At 46.2% G+C, this 13,921-nt stretch overlaps 1 protein-coding gene across 6 annotated transcripts in view; it reads left to right on the plus strand.

Moving 5' to 3' along the window:
* The first annotated feature begins 13,715 nt into the window (after positions 1-13,715).
* The window catches only part of SMC2 (structural maintenance of chromosomes 2), a 154,279-nt gene continuing 154,073 nt past the window's right edge, over positions 13,716-13,921 (plus strand). For 4 of the 6 annotated variants that reach the window (XR_013213289.1, XM_077250912.1, XM_077250957.1 and 1 more), the window contains exon 1: positions 13,716-13,848. The gene's annotated coding sequence lies outside the window, so the exon portion shown is untranslated. Of the gene's footprint in view, position 13,921 lies in introns of all 6 variants that reach the window. The other 2 variants (XM_077250928.1, XM_077250937.1) reach the window with 2 other exon arrangements.

A 13,921-nucleotide genomic window follows, 5' to 3' on the forward strand; every position in this document is an offset into this window, starting at 1 on the left:
AACGTGACCGTTTAATGATCATGTTATTAATATTCTGAAATCTGTCATCCCAAGTCCTATCAGTCGGCTGCTGGGCATCAACCCCACCACTGCCAAAAACCTTGTCAGCTTCACAAAGCCACGCTTTTTCCCTGGCCCGAAAGTCCATATTGTAGACCCAAATACCTGTGCATAACACAGAAAATAATATATGAAAGCAAGGAATACAAAACAGGCAAAATAACTGTAACCATATAGTCATGATAACAAGAAATATATAAAAAAACAGTTAACGAAGACCTGTTACTATGGATGGTACGGAAAAACACCTATGCTGAATAAGCAAAAAAAACACTAAAAAATGGTGCACAAAATCCATATGATGAAAAGTATAAATTTTATTAAATATAAGACAAAATTGACAAGGAAACCAGACAATGGTGGGTAAAAATAACCTACAACCAACATGGAGCCCATGGAGACCTGACAAAGCTCCTCATATACATCGTCATAGATAAACAAATATCAAACAGTGGCATTTTCACCCTGCATGCCAAGTCTATGTATGATGGCAGTATCTGCTAAGGCATACAGGTGCAGCAGTGCTTCCATAAATCTACATTTACAGAGTATGATAAAACACCACCCATAAAGGGAACATACCGGCGATGTAACAGAGGAGGAGAGTCGGCTCCGGCCCACCCCGACGCGCGTTTATGTGGCTGTGCTATATACTACGTGGTTGTGTTATATACTACGTGGGCTGTGTTATATACTACGTGGGCTGTGTTATATACTGCATGGCTGTGCTATATACTACGTGGGCTGTGTTATACACTGCTTGGGCTGCCAAATACTATGTGGCCTTTGCTATATACTACGTAGGCTGTGCTATAAACTATGTGGATGTGTAATATACTATGTGGCTGTGCTATATACTACGTGGCTGTGCTATATACTACGTGGCTGTGTTATATACTACATGGGCTGTGCTATATACTGCATGGGCTGTGCTATACACTGCGTGGGCTGTGCTATATACTACGTGGCTGTGTTATATACTACGTGGCCTGTGCTATATACTACGTGGGCTGTGCTATAAACTACGTGGATGTGCAATATACTACATGGCTATATGTAATATGCTACGTGGCTGTGCTATATGCTACATGGGCTGTGTTATAAACTACGTGGCTTGTGTAATATGCTACATGGCTGTGCTATATGCTACGTGGGCTGTGTTATATACTACGTGGGCTGTGTTATATGCTACGTGGCTGTGCTATATTTCTCTGCTGTATCTGTGCATCATGAATCGTGGTATGTGTTAAAGAGGGGGGCCCACTGAGACTCTTTCGCCCTCAAAAACCTGGAGCAGGCCCTGGCCTCACTGATTGGTCATGAACAATCAGCAACAGGCGCAGTCCGTCCGCAAATTAGAGCGGAATTTGAACCACGCTTCGCTAATTGGTCGCGCCCGGCCGGCCGAATCCTGTGTATAAATTGCATTATTCTGAAAACTTCATAAATAAACTACATACATATTCTAGAGTAACCGATGCGCTAGAATCGGGCCACCATCTAGTATATATACATATATATATCTAATATACAGTATAATTGCCTAGAATACTACTTCCTGCAATTTGTGCCAACTTCCGTGGCTTTGTCCGGAGCTAATGTCCGGAGCTAATGTCCGGAGCTAATGTCCGGAGATAATGTCCGGAGATAATGTCCGGAGCTAATGTCCGGAGCTAATGTCCGGAGATAAGTGATGTCACCAGTGTCCTACACCCAGGCAGAGCACAGGGGCCCCAGGCAGCATATGGGGCCCCAGGCAGAGCACAGTGGCCCCAGGCAGAGCACAGGGGCCCCAGGCAGCTTATGGGGCCCCAGGCAGAGCACAGTGGTCCCAGGCAGAGCACAGGGGCCCCAGGCAGCCTATGGGGCCCCAGGCAGAGCACAGTGGCCCCAGGCAGAGCACAGGGGCCCCAGGCAGCATATGGGGCCCCAGGCAGAGCACAGGGGCCCCAGGCAGCATTTGGGGCCCCAGACAGAGCACAGTGGCCCCAGGCAGAGCACAGGGGCCCCAAGCTGAACATGGGGCTCCAGGCAGAGCACAGGGGCCCCAGGCAGAGCACAGGGGCCCCAGGCAGCATATGGGGCCCCATGCAGAGCACAGGGGCCCCAGGCAGAGCACAGGGGCCCCAGGCAGCATATGGGGCCCCAGGCAGAGCACAGGGGCCCCAGGCAGCATATGGGGCCCCAGGCAGAGCACAGTGGCCCCAGGCAGAGCACAGGGGCCCCAGGCAGAACATGGGGCCCCAGGCAGAGCACAGGGGCCCCAGGCAGAGCACAGGGGCCCCAGGCAGCATATGGGGCCCCAGGCAGAGCACAGGGGCCCCAGGCAGCATATGGGGCCCCAGGCAGAGCACAGTGGCCCCAGGCAGCATATGGGGCCCCAGGCAGAGCACAGTGGTCCCAGGCAGAGCACAGGGGCCCCAGGCAGTTTATGGGGTCCCAGGCAGAGCACAGTGGCCCCAGGCAGAACATGGGGCCCCAGGCAGAGCACAGTGGCCCCAGGCAGAGCACAGGGGCCCCAGGCAGAACATGGGGCCCCAGGCAGAGCACAGGGGCCCCAGGCAGAGCACAGGGGGCCCCAGGCAGCATATGGGTCCCCAGGCAGAGCACAGGGGCCCCAGGCAGCATATGGGGCCCCAGGCAGAGCACAGTGGCCCCAGGCAGAGCACAGGGGCCCCAGTCAGAGCACAGGGGCCCCAGGCAGCATATGGGGCCCCAGGCAGAGCACAGGGGCCCCAGGCAGCATATGGGGCCCCAGGCAGAGCACAGTGGCCCCAGGCAGCATATGGGGCCCCAGGCAGAGCACAGTGGTCCCAGGCAGAGCACAGGGGTCCCAGGCAGTTTATGGGGTCCCAGGCAGAGCACAGTGGCCCCAGGCAGAACATGGGGCCCCAGGCAGAGCACAGTGGCCCCAGGCAGAGCACAGGGGCCCCAGGCAGAACATGGGGCCCCAGGCAGAGCACAGGGGCCCCAGGCAGAGCACAGGGGCCCCAGGCAGCATATGGGGCCCCAGGCAGAGCACAGGGGCCCCAGGCAGCATATGGGGCCCCAGGCAGAGCACAGTGGCCCCAGGCAGAGCACAGGGGCCCCAGGCAGCATATGGGGCCCCAGGCAGAGCACAGTGGTCCCAGGCAGAGCACAGGGGCCCCAGGCAGCCTATGGGGCCCCAGGCAGAGCACAGTGGCCCCAGGCAGAACATGGGGCCCCAGGCAGAGCACAGGGGCCCCAGGCAGAACATGGGGCCCCAGGCAGAGCACAGGGGCCCCAGGCAGAGCACAGGGGCCCCAGGCAGCATATGGGGCCCCAGGCAGAGCACAGGGGCCCCAGGCAGCATATGGGGCCCCAGGCAGAGCACAGTGGCCCCAGGCAGAGCACAGGGGCCCCAGGCAGCATATGGGGCCCCAGGCAGAGCACAGTGGTCCCAGGCAGAGCACAGGGGCCCCAGGCAGCCTATGGGGCCCCAGGCAGAGCATAGTGGCCCCAGGCAGAGCACAGGGGCCCCAGGCAGAGCACAGGGGCCCCAGGCAGAGCACAGGGGCCCCAGGCAGCATATGGGGCCCCAGGCAGAGCACAGTGGTCCCAGGTAGAGCACAGGGGCCCCAGGCAGCCTATGGGGCCCCAGGCAGAGCACAGGGGCCCCATGCAGCATATGGGGCCCCAGGCAGAGCACAGGGGCCCCAGGCAGCATATGGGGCCCCAGGCAGAGCACAGTGGCCCCAGGCAGAGCACAGGGGCCCCAGGCAGAACATGGGGCCCCAGGCAGAGCACAGGGGCCCCAGGCAGAGCACAGGGGCACCAGGCAGCATATGGGGCCCCAGGCAGAGCACAGGGGCCCCAGGCAGCATATCGGGCCCCAGGCAGAGCACAGCGATATTTTGGACCACTGTGCGGTGTTTCAGACCCCCTGTGTGATGTCTGGGGCCCTGTTCTTAAGTATATTAAAGATTAAAGTAACGTATATTAAAGTATATTATAGATCAAATTTGACACGTTTATGAGCACCATTGAGTGATATACTCAAGAATGACATAATTTTTCAACATTTTATGGTTTCAAACTGTAAACACTCAGAGTTTTTTTTACTTCAACCAGAAAACCTTAACGGTTCATAAAAATCTTGACTGTTCAGGATATGATAAAAGTCATAGTATTCTGAATCTTTAACTTATAAAGATACCTTTACATGGGGTGATTATTGGTTCCAGAGAGGCTTTCGGCCGATAATCGTACACATGGCTGGTGACAGGACAATACAATATAAACGTTCAAAGGTAAACACTGATAACATTAAAATCTAATATATAATTGCCTAGAATACTACTTCCGGCAATTTGTGCCAACTTCCGTGGCTTTGTCCGGAGATAATGTCCGGAGATAAGTGACGTCACCAGCGTCCTACACCCGCTCAGGGTGGACAAAGATATATGCCTTCGTGGTGCGCGGCACTTTTCTGATTGGTTGCCGCCTGCCGCGAGCGACCAATCAGAAATGTGCCGTACTGTCAAGAATTGTCAAGAGCTGGTGAGTGCAGCCATTTTTTGTTCTTTCTTACTATTATTTATTAATTGTATTATTCTTACATTTGAATAAATAAAGTATATATGGATTCTAGACTCCCGATTCTTTAGAATCGGGCTGCCATCTAGTATATATATATATATATATATAGCGGAGCCAGGCTCGTTATATATGGGGGAGCCAGGATGGTTATACATGGGGGAGCCAGGATAGATATATATGGGGGAGCCAGGATGCATATATATTGGGGGTCAGGATGGATATATATTGGGGAGCCAGGATGTATATATATTGGGGGTCCAGGATACATATATATGGGGGGCGAGGATGTATATATATATATATATATATACACAGTATATATATAGGGGAGCCATGATGGTTATACATGGGGGAGCCAGGATTGATAAACTGTATATGGGGGAGCCAGGATGCATATATATGCGGGAGCCAGGATGCATATATATGCGGGAGCCAGGATGCATATATATGGGGGAGCCAGGATGGTATATGGGGGAGCCAGGATGCATATATATGTGGGGCCAGGATGGATTTATGGGGGAGATGCCAGGACAAGGGACCAGGATGGATGTATGTGGGTCCAGGAGAGATATATGAGGGGGGCAGGACAAGAGACATATGGCGGCCAGTATGGATAGCTGCAGGAACAAGATGGATATCTGGAGGCCAGGCTCGAGAAGGGACATAAGGGGCCAGGCTGGGGCATATTATAAAATAAAGGGGGCCAGGTTGGGTGAGATTAAATAAAGGGGCCAGAATGAGGGACTTAATTACTGTTTGGGGGCCAGAATGAGGAACATGCTATATTAGTTTATGGGGACAAGGGGAGAGCATCATTTCTTTAGGGTCCAATTATGGACATTATTACTATTGTAATATAATTTACTTTTTAGGAAACTGTTTTCCATGGAGGGAACAAAAGGGGGTCCTGTTACTGTGCAGGGCGGCACTACATCACTTTTTTTTCATCTGACATAGTGTAGAAGTCAGGGAAAAAGTGGGGAAAGTGCTCTGGAAGCGATCAGCTATTGATGACTGTGTGTTATTTTTTGCAGAGATGAGTCCTGGCTGGAAGAAGTGATGGCGGTCTGTGCTGCATGAAGAAGAAATGTGAAGAAGGACTTCAACTAGAGACGTCACCGGTGAGTCAGTGTATTACATGTACACGCACACTATACACTATATACTGTGTACAGAGTTCTTGTGTATAATGTCAATGGTGATCACTGTATTACCTGTACACTGACACTATATAGAGAGCTTATTTGTATAATGTCACTAGTGATCACTGTATTATCTGTACACTATATACAGGCGGGTATGCTTCTAGTTACCATCGACATAGAATCACTATATACGTCAATTAGACATAGTGATGGGTTAAGGGCGGTACGCTTCTTCCTTGAGACGGCCAACTGGGATGGACATTTTTCGGAATTTATTTTGGAATTGTTGGAATTTATTTTGAAGCACAATTTTTTTGTTTTAAAGGATAAATTTTTTTTGCAGGTACAAGGGACTGCCATGGGCGCGGCATGTGCCCCGTCTTATGCGAACCTATTTTTGGGGTACTGGGAAAGAACCATCTTCCAGAGTGACGGGGCACATGCCACGGACCAGGTGGTGGGCTGGTTTCGGTACATCGATGTGCTTATGATCTGGAACGGTGACGAGACCAGCCTGACCCAATTCATGCAGGACCTTAATCAAAATTGTTTTAATTTAAAGTTCACATACTGTTGGGACAAAACTCGGATTAATTTTTTGGACATTACTCTTTGTGTTGCCAGGGATGGCTCTATTGAGACGGACCTCTATCGAAAGGAGATGGCCGTCAACTCTTTACTTCATGCCTCCTCGGCACACAATTATTCAGTAATTAAGGCCATCCCGGTTGGCCAGTTCTTGAGGAACAGGCGTGTCTGCTCCACGGAGGCCCGCTTTGAGGGGCAGTCCGCGACACTCTCAGACAGGTTCAAGGCCAGGGGGTATAGTCGTCGGTGCATCAAGGCTGGCTACAAACGGGCAAAACAGACCAGGAGGGAGGATCTGTTGGTGCCATCTAGGAAGACTAGGAAATTGAGAGATTCTGAGATACGGTTTATCTTTACAGCTAACTGCCGATGGGATCGGATCCATGATATTCTGACCAAACATTGGTCGGTTTTATTGACGGATAATGTCTTGGCTAAACATTTGTCTCCAGCCCCATGCATGGTACAACGCAGGGGAAGGAACCTTAAAGATAGCCTGGTGAAAAGCCACTATGTGGCAAAATATGATACCTTTTTAGCTAAAATCAACCCCAGACTTGGTTGCTTCCCCTGCGGGTCATGTGTCACGTGTCCTAATATCCTTAGATGTGGGACCTTTAAGTCATCTGATGGGAGCAGGGAATATACAATTCGTGAATACATTTCTTGTAATACCACATACATAGTGTATTACGCTACATGTCCCTGCTCCCTTATCTATATCGGTCTCACATCTAGGGAACTTAAAGTTAGGACGCGCGAACATGTCTGTGACATTTTGGCTGCAAAAGAGACTAAGGATACATCCACATTAAAAACTTTGCCGAAGCATTTCCGTACCTATCATGGGTCCGATCCCGCTGGTTTGAAGGTAAGGGGAATTGATAGGATTCATGGGGGTATCAGGGGTGGCAATCTTAAACAATTACTTGCACAATGTGAATGCAGGTGGATTGTCACCCTTGATACCATGTCCCCTAAAGGGCTTAATGAACAATTGAGCTTTGTTCCATTTCTATGAGATATTCTTCTTTATGTCTCTAAATTAGCAGGGATATTGGTCTGTTTGTTCCACCACTCCTTCGCCCTCGTTTGAGTACTTCGGTTTTGTGGGCCTTTTTAATTGGACACAACCTTATGTTTCATGTAGCATATCCTCTCCCTAGATGATTCCCTTCTATGTTTTTAATTTTTTATTCTAATTTGTTTGTTTCTTTGTCTTTAGTTATTTTAATGTATGGGACATTACCGCAATCCAACTCGCTAGGTGACCATCCACTGGATCCGTCTGAGACTTCCCGTTACGCATGGATGAAATTGGAGTTTTATTCTTTATTTTTTTGTTATTTTTTCATATTGTCTGTGCAATGCATTAATATGTGTTTGTATGTGTCTCTGCACTTTATGCACGCGTTTTTCCACTGATTTATTGTATTTAATTAGTATGTTTTCGTCATTAGTTTTCTAATGGTCATAATGGAGTATATTCATTTTGGTATAGTACAATGGCTTCCACTATTTTGAGTGGGAGGGGTTTAGGGATACTATATACACATCACTATAGGGTGCAGCGGTGTTTACCGCTGTAATCCACTTTTAATCACAATATGGCATCTCCCATGGGTTTCTGTGGGAGGGTCTCAGTTTTATATGTGGTTCACTTTTATATTCATTAGTATCTTTTATTGCACCATTATTATATTTAGTTTTTTAAGGCCCCCGGTGGGATGGCCAGGGGGCATTTAAAAAGGTGCACTTATTATAATGCATAGCAGCGTTAGTATTATTAATGAATATCATGTAGTAAGTGGTGGCTTTGATGGTTCCCGGTGGGAGGGCGCTGTTTATTTATTTATTTATCTAATGTGGGACTATAATGGATGGTAATCTAGATGATATTATTTGTAGTAGAGTGGCTTTCAGGACTTTCGGCATGAGAACCGTGGGTATATATAACTAATAGACAACGGCCCCCTCTGTTTATTCACTAGATATCACTCACAAAATGGCGGCCTCCATGGTCTCCAGTGGGAGGGCTTTGGGCTGTGCACGCACGCGCCCTGGATCCTTTGCTCCTGACTTCCTGGACGGTTATCAATAGGTGCTGCGCACACATGAAGTGACGTCATCTGGCGGTTTTCCGCCCTATGTGTGCGCTGCCCTGACGACCGCCGGGTACGATGAAGTTGGATCCTGGGCGTGCGTGCGCCGGTGTGCCTGATGACACTTCCGGTATGTGCCCTATTTTATTTGGAGAGAGAGCGAGTAACAAACAAACCCCTTTTGAAAAAGCAGACCGCGAAACGTGCGTCAGGGGGCGGTGTGTGGAGCGAGGAGAGACATCCAGACTAGATGGGTAAGCTGCTTAACACACATATATATGGTAATAGCTGATTAGTCTAGTTTGCACTGCGGCACTTTAATTGTTGATTTAGTCATCATGAGGATTGGGACAATTGCTATATGTGTCTCTTAACTATTGCCACATGTGTTTATAAACTATGAATTCTATAACAACAGCCCCTGAGATGTGATAAATTCTCTTTTCGCTCCGCCGCTATCATTTGTTTCCTCCTCACCTATCCTGTTATATATCTATTTGTGTTATTGATGTTTACTCATTTGAGAAATACTATTTGATTAAATAATAAAAAATTATATATATCTTTAAATAAAATGTGTATTGGGATTTATATACTCCGTTCTTTAGTCTTATAACTATATACAGAGCTCCTGTGTATAATCTCAATGGTGATCACTGTATTACCTGTATACTGACACTATATACAGAGCTCCTATGTATAATGTCACTGGTGATCACTGTATTACATGTACACTATATACAGAGCTCCTGTGTATAATGTCACCGGTGATCACTGTATTACCAGTACACTGACACTAAATTCAGAGCTCCTGTGTATAATGTCACTAGTGATCACTGTATTATCTGTACAATATACACTATATGCAAAGCTAATGTCTATAATGTCACTGGTGATCACTGTATTACATGTACACTATATACTGAGCTCCTGTGTTTAATGTCACTGGTGGTCACTGTATTACCTGTAAACTGACACTATATCCTGAGCTCCTGGGTATACTTTCACTGGTGGTCAGTGTATTATCTGTACAGTGACACTATATACAGAACCCCATGAATAATGTCACTGGTGGACACTGTATTACCTTTACACTGACACTACATACAGAGCTCATATGTATAATGTCACTGGTGGTAGTAAAAGTGTTATTAGTATTGTGGTTTGTATTTATGATCAGTATTGTATTATTCAGTCACTATGTGGTGGTAAATTGTGGTCTGGTCACGGTGTGGCGGTATTTATCCCCTGTATGTGGTATTATTTGGTCACTATGTGGTAGAATATGTAGTCTAGTTATGGTGTGGTGGAATTTCTCCTTGTATGTGGTATTATTTGGTCCCTATATGCTGGTAATATGTCGAATTATTCGGTCATTATGTGGTCTGGTCATGGTGTGGCGTGTTTGTTCCTTGTATGTGGCATAAGGCTAAGTTCACACTTGCTTTTTGTTGTTCTGCGTATGGCTGCGTACTTCATCCCTTAAGCTCCGCCTACGCTCTGCCTAATTCCGCATGCGTCCTGCGTCATCCTGCGTACCTATCTTTAACATTGGGTACGCAGGGACATTAGTTGTATGCGGATGAGTCCGCATGCAGCGTTTTGATGTGCCCGCTGACTGCACGGGAACGCAACATGTTGCGACGCAGGACACCCGGTGGTCGGCGTTCATAGCAAATAAGCATTTCTGCTACACACAGGCGATCTGATCATCGCTTGTTTGTAGCAGCGCCGATCAGACAATTGCAGCTTCTAGTTTCCCATGGAGACTATTGAAGCATGCAAAAAGTAAAAAAAAATGTTTTTAAAAATGTGAAAAAAATAAAAAATATATAAAAGTTCAAATCACCCCTCATTCACCCCATTCACAATAAAACAATTAAAAAAATCAAATATAGACATATTTGGTATCACCGCATTCAGAATCGCACGATCTATCAATATAAAAAAAGAACCCGATTGTTAACAGTGTAACAAGAAAAAAGTAAAAACGCCAGAATTACGTTTTTTTGGTCGCTGCAACTTTGGAATAAAATGCAATAACGGGCGATCAAAAGAACGGATCTGCAACAACATGGTATCATTAAAAATGTCAGCTCGGCACGCAAAAAATAAGCCCTCAGCCAATCCCATATAATGAAAAATGGAGACACTACGGGTATCGGAAAATGGCATAATTTTTCTTTTAACAAACTTTGGAATTTTTTTCACCACTTAAAAAAGAACCTAGACATGTTTGATGTCTATGAACCAGTAATGACCTGGAGGATCATAATGGCTTTAGCATTTAGTGAACATGGTGGAAAAAAAAACAACTGTGGGATTGCACTTTTTTTTGCAATTTCACCGCACATTTCACCATTTTCTAGTACACAATATGTTAAAACCAATGTTGTCGTTTAAAAGTACAACACGTCCCACAAAAAACAAGCCCGCACATGGCCATTTTACCCCCCCCCCCCCCACAAAAAAGAGTTATGGCTTTGGGAAGAAACGAAACTGCAAACACAAAAATACATCTCCCGTCGTTAAGAGGTTAAGGAAGATTTGGAAAGTTTCTATTCAGTTTCTGCTCCAAAACCTCCTGAAAAAAAAACTCTGTATGCACATACCCCAAACAATGTGATCTTGTGTGTATCATATGTTCTCTAACTTCTGTGTACTTGTAGAAAAGAGAAAGATTGGACACCTAGACCATGATCCATCAACACTGGTGAAGAGTACACTGGAGTGTGATGCGCCAAAATCAATAAGAGGGAAGGGCCTCTTAAATGGGTGGCCAGATACCTAAAATGCCCTTTATAAATATCTACAGTTATACCCTAATCACTTATGTAATTAGATTATAAAATTACCTACCCTTCTCCTATCTGCTAATATAGAACTATATTTTTCTTCTCCACTTCCTGTGACACTTTGTTTCAGAGGAGTCTCACATGGGTCATCTCAGCAGGTTGGGGCTGCACTCACTTCCCCCGCAGCTTTTATCCCCCCTCCTGAAACAGGATGTCATCAGGAGGGGATGATGCAGTTATTTACTACAGTTTCTTTCATCACCACCCTCTGAAAATGTCTTGGTTCTATTGCGTTGATAGAAGCTGTGGGAGAGGTGAGCACAGCGCCAGCTCTCTGCTTCTATCTCAGCTGCTACATCTTCTGGATAACAAGATGTCATCAGAGATGGAGATAGGATGACAAGTAATTCAACTATACACAGCTAATAACAAAGGATCCACCAATCACAATAGACAGTCATGCCTGATGCTACTGTCATTCCCTTCACGATGACCTTTGCACAACTCATTAGACACTTCAAAAGATAGGGTCGGTATCGGATCATTTTGGCTATGTACATGGGTTGTTTCCTAAAGTCTAAAAAAGCCCCTGCGGCCAATGTGAAAATTGCAGTGACGTGATCGTGGGGCACCGATGGATTGCCATGACAGCTAAGGCTCTGCTGAACACCTCCGTACTTGTCATGACGATTCATTGGTGAAAGCCAGCATTTAGATGGTGTTAATAGAAGACCGTTATTTTCGCTATACATAGCACAAGCGATCAGACGATTGTAGGTTCCAGTACCCTAAAGGGACTAACAAATACAGTAAAAAGTGAAAAAAAAAAGAAAAAAAATACAATAGTTCAAGTCATCCCGTTTTTGTCCCATTAACCCCTTCATGTCATCTGCCATACATGTACAGCGAACGTCGAATGTGGCCACACAGGGTGAGCCCGAGCCAAATGCAGCAGATCATGGCTGTGCGTTACAGCTAGAACCTGCCTTTAACAACAGGGGGCGCACTGCAGCGATTCTTAACCAGATAAATGCTGCTGTCAAACTCTGACAGCAGCATTTAACACATTCCGGCAGGGGGACGCATCATTCCATGCTCCCATCAGCACGCCCGTGACGTGATCACGAATTGTTAATAGGTTGCTATGACAGCCAGGGGTCATCTGAAGACCGCCATGCTTGTCATTACGGAGCTCCAATAAAACCCTGCCTGTGACCGGGCTTCTAAGAACACAATGATTTTTACAATACGCAGCGATGATGTGATATCGCTGAATATAGCACAGGCGATCAGACAATCGCAGCTTCAAGTCCCAGAAGGGAGCGAACAAGAAAAGTGAATAGTAAAAAAAAATGCTTTGAAAAATATGAAAAAATAAATAATAAAAAAAGGAGCTTGGTGAGCAAAAAATAAGCAATTAAGTGGTCTTATATCCTGAAAATTGTAAACTCTTACGGGTCTCAGAAAGTGGAGACAAAGGCAAATTTTTTTTTTTTTTACAAATTTCAAAAAAAAAAATTCACCACTTAAATAAAAAAAAAAACTAGACATGTTTGCTATCTGCGTACTCCTACTGACCTGGGGAATAATAATGGCAGGTCAATTTTACCGTATAGTGATCATGTTAAACAAAAACTCAGAAAAACAATTGTGTAATTGCACTCTCATTGCACTTTTTTTCCGCATTTGGATTTTTTTCCTGCTTTCCAGTGCATCACATGATAAAATGAATGGTGTCATTCAAAAATAAAACGCAGGAAAAGCAAGCCCTCATATGGAAAAAAAAGTTATTGCTCTGGGAAGAAGGGGAGGAAAAAATGGAAGAAAAAAAATGGAAAATAGCCATGGCGTGAAGGAGTTAATAATTAAATAATAATAAAAAAAATCCCTGAAAAATGAGATGTAACGTGCACAGGATATCTGACTCCCCTCTTTCTCTCTCCATAGTACATGATGAGAGGCAGCAGGGTGGAGGACAGTATACACCACTGGAGCTGTAACGCACGCCCTGCGGTGAGGTATACGCCCAAGGTTTTACACGCCACCTGCTGGTCAAAATGTAAACTGCAGTTACTTTCCCGAAGATTTACATTTTGTTTTCTGTAAATTGTCTACAACTAAAAGAACAATTTTTAAAAAAAACCATTACAGAATACTATACATTACTTGTCATCTAAGAAAAGGAAAGCAAAGCAATGGCAAACGTGCCCCTTATAAAGATGGCGGAATCAGGGTATCACGTGATGTTTCAGCGCTGAAGCAAATAAACAGTAGACGTTCAAATTCACAGCCCGCCCTATCTGGGGCCTAACAAGCAGCGGGTCCTCAGTTTGGCTGTCCTTTAGGTGCCTGTTTATTAAAATGTATCGGAACAACACTTATAACATAGAACAGTGACTGTGAAGTAAATACTTTGTACGTTTACGGGCAGGAATGTTTGTAAATAATCCTTCTTCCAGGCACATGCTGCTTCTCTGTGCAAAAAATCAGAACAGGCGCTACGTAGGACACTATAGCCTGGTGCTAAGTCTATACTGAAGTGCCTCACGGGAAAAGCGCGCTCAGCCTAAAAGTGAGGTAGCGGTCCGAGCTTGCGTGGTGAGTGTGCCTGTACCCTCCGGCCGGCTGTGCGCGGTGAGTGTGCCTGTACCCTCCGGCCGGCTGTGCGCGG

This window comes from Ranitomeya variabilis, chromosome 1 (genome assembly GCF_051348905.1).
Source record: "Ranitomeya variabilis isolate aRanVar5 chromosome 1, aRanVar5.hap1, whole genome shotgun sequence".
Taxonomy (NCBI): Eukaryota; Metazoa; Chordata; class Amphibia; order Anura; family Dendrobatidae; genus Ranitomeya; species Ranitomeya variabilis.